Raw genomic sequence first — 3,500 nt, forward strand, 5'->3', positions numbered from 1 at the left:
GGCTCCTGACTGTGTCCCTTACAGGCCAGGGACACAGCTTTTATTTTTGTTGCCAAGTGAGATGGGAAGTATGATGGATAGAATGATGGTCCCCAAAGTGGGTCCTGTCTTCGTCTATAGCATGCATCAGTGTGTGACCTTACATGGTAAAAGGGACTTGGCAGCTATGATTAAGACCTTGCGCTGGGAGATGATCCTGGGTTACCAGGGTGGGCCCAGTGTCATCACGAGGCTCCTAGAAGAGAGAAGAAGGAGAGTTCCATCCTGAGAGGAGATAGGGTGACAAAAGCAGAGGTCAGGAGTCAGGGGACACCAGCCTCTAAAAGCTGGGAAAGGCAGGAAACCGACGCTGCCCAGGAACCAGCCCTGCCCACACTGCGTTTTTACCCATAAGACCCAGGTCCAGCTTCTGACCCCCAGAATGTAGACTAATGAATTTGTGTTGCTTTGAGCCTTAAATTTGTGGTAGGTTTTGCAGCAGGAGGTCACCCAAGGGCTTTGAGGAGAACTATGATATGTCTTGATTTATGCTTTAAAAAAAAAAGTCCCTGGCTAGTTATGCAGCGAATGGGATGAGGAGATGGAGTGGAGGAATTCTCAGAGCAGGGCCACTGGCACTGGCCTGGGTGGTGAGGGGAGGAAAGAAGCTGGAACCAACCTGTGATTCAGAAATGGACTCCCAGAATCTAGGTACAGATGTGTCATGGGGTTCTGCAAAGGGATGTAGATGCCTTCTCGATCCCTAACGAAAGCCTCTAAAAAGATGAAAAGCTATTTATCGAGAATAGGGAAGGTTGGAGGAAAAATCATGTTTGAGGTTTGGTGTTTGTGTGGGTGGAGGAATGGATCAGGAATTCCATTTGGGCATATTATATTTGAACTGTCTATAAACTATTGAAGTTGAGGTGTCAAATAGGCAGTTGTTTTTATGAATCTGGAGCTCAGGGGAGCATTCTGAGCTAGAGGTCTAAATGCAAGAGTTGTCAGTATAGAGGTGATGTTGGAGGCATGGACGGGATTGTCCATGAAAGAATCACAGTTTGAGAACAGAGGCTGGGGAGAGGAAGCCGCGTGTTCCGCCTGGGTTGACCCATTTCTGACAGCACCCTCTTGTCTGGGACTTGGCGGAAGAAGAGGCCTCTTAGAATTTTAGGGGTGGCAAATAAAGCACTAAGGAGATTTCTTAGTCATCCACTGGTCTCTGCTGTGAAGAACACGACTGAAACCAAACTGGCGTTCCCTAGCATGTATTCATAATGGAAAGATGATGCTTCTACAAGAGATTATAAACAAGCCCCTGTATTTAAGCAAAGACAGCAGTCATATCAGCATGTGTACTATGACACCCCTTGGTTGAGTGTACCCATGAAACCGCTTTAATACAGTTCATCGGATAAATAATGATTGTAAGGAAAGGGTAACTGCGTGGAGAAGCAGAAGGAGGTGGGCCAGGCGGAAGGCAAGATGGATCCCCCGATTGATTCATTGGCTCTTGTTGACTGTTTCCACTCCATCAATCTCATTTGAAGAGTCTTTCTGTATCCAGAATGAGGGCCCAGAAACCCCAAACAAGAGCACAATGGCCCGCCAGGGAAGGCATTAACCAACCTAAATGCTGCTCTCCTTCCCTGAAGAAATCTCCTCCATCTGTGCCGGAGTCGTTATCTCTGCCTTCCTTGGAAAGAAGGAAATTTGCACTATCAAAGACAGGATTTGTGTGGCCAACCTGACTTCAGAGACATTAAGCAATAAACTTTCCAAACGAAAGACAGAATGAGTCCTCAACCCTTATCCCATTGCCAAGGAAATGAAGATGGAGCCATCTGTACAAGGGCCTCAGGAAAAGGAAGACAAGCGTCTTGGTACCTAACCCTAGACTGGATTACCTAACCCTCATTGTGGATTAATCCATTTGGTCTGATGAGAGCCCTCTCTTGAAGACCTGATTCAATCTCAGAGCTCCTGAGAAATTCATGATAATTGCTTGACTGTGTCTATGTAATTTATCGTCTAGTACAAAATGTTCATACAGCTGTATTCTTGCCATATGGACATATCAATTAGCTCTTGACACTGTCATGCTATGTAGCTAGCTGTCCCCAAACTCAGCAGTGTATAACACTGAGTATATCTTGCCCATACATTATGGGCAGCTGGGATTGAGAGTGGCTCTGCTCCACATATTTTATTCTTGCGTCCAGGATGAAGTAGGAATATTTATCTAGAAGTTCTTCTAATGGTGGAGGTTGGAAGTTCCCAAAAGGGCAAGTAGATTTCACAGTGACCCTTGAGATCCAGGCTAAGAAGTGGTGTATCGCACTTCCATGCTCATTCCATTGGCCAAAGCAAGTCACATTTCATTGGCCAAGTCCAATGTCAAAGCATGGGAAAGTGCAGTTTCTATGAAGGTTGGGGAAAGGAAGTGGATGTTTATGGAATGATAAGCTAATCTCTACAGGGAGGAATATTAATATTTATTCTTTAGATGAGAAAAATGAAACAAATGAGAGCCATGTCATGTCTGTGTAATAGTTCTCAGTTGGAGCCTAGAGAAAGCATATTGTATTGATTACCAAAATTGTTACTCACTAAACTGTTTCTTGTACTTGGTCACCAGCTATATTTATTCCTTGGAAGGGACTCTAATCATTAATTTTTGTTCATCAGATATTATTATGGTTTAGATCTCGAAATGTCCCCTGAAAAGCTCACATTTTGTAAGTATGATCTCCAGTGCAGCAATGCTCAGAGGCTTTTAGGCAATGATGAGAGCTACAACCTCATCTGTGGATTAATCCATTTGGTGAATCAATCTGTTTGGTCAACTAATAATTTGATAGACTACTGAGTGGTAAACATAGGCAAGTCGGTCACTGGGGACATGCCCTGGGGGACTTTATCTTGTCCCTGGCCCCTTCTTTCTTTATCTTTCTCTGCTATCTGGCTGCCAGTAACCAGAGCAGCTTTCCTTCCCCACACCTTTCTGCCATGATGTTCTGCCTCATCTCAGGGCCAGAGTCAGCTGACCCTGGACTGGACCTCTGAAACTGAGCCCCAAATCCACTTTTCCTCCTCTGGGTTGTTCTTGTCAGGCATTGTGGTCACGGTGACAGAAGTGTTCACCCCAAAACATCTGCTTTTCCTCCTGAGCATGTAGACAGATCCTTCTCCGCCTCTCTGGCAGCTCTCCAGGCCATGTGACTGAGCTGGTGGACGGTGGGCTGAGGGGTCCCACAGCCCCCAGCCTGACTGACACCAGCTGTCCCACTCCTGTTCCCCTATACCCTTGCCCTCCCACCAGTTGGAAGTCCTCATGCAGGGCCACACTGAGGTCACCTGTTGAAGATGGCAGAAGTACCCATCAACCAGGAACCTAGCCTGTTCCACCAGTAAACCAGCTTCTATCCCGTTAAGCCCTGGACCTGTGGGGTCATCGGGCAGAGCAGTTACTCTACTAGTTCGTCTGGTTTATCATACATTTTCTTCTTGTAGTAAATCTT

This window comes from Callospermophilus lateralis, chromosome 18 (genome assembly GCF_048772815.1).
Source record: "Callospermophilus lateralis isolate mCalLat2 chromosome 18, mCalLat2.hap1, whole genome shotgun sequence".
NCBI classification, from domain to species: domain Eukaryota; kingdom Metazoa; phylum Chordata; class Mammalia; order Rodentia; family Sciuridae; genus Callospermophilus; species Callospermophilus lateralis.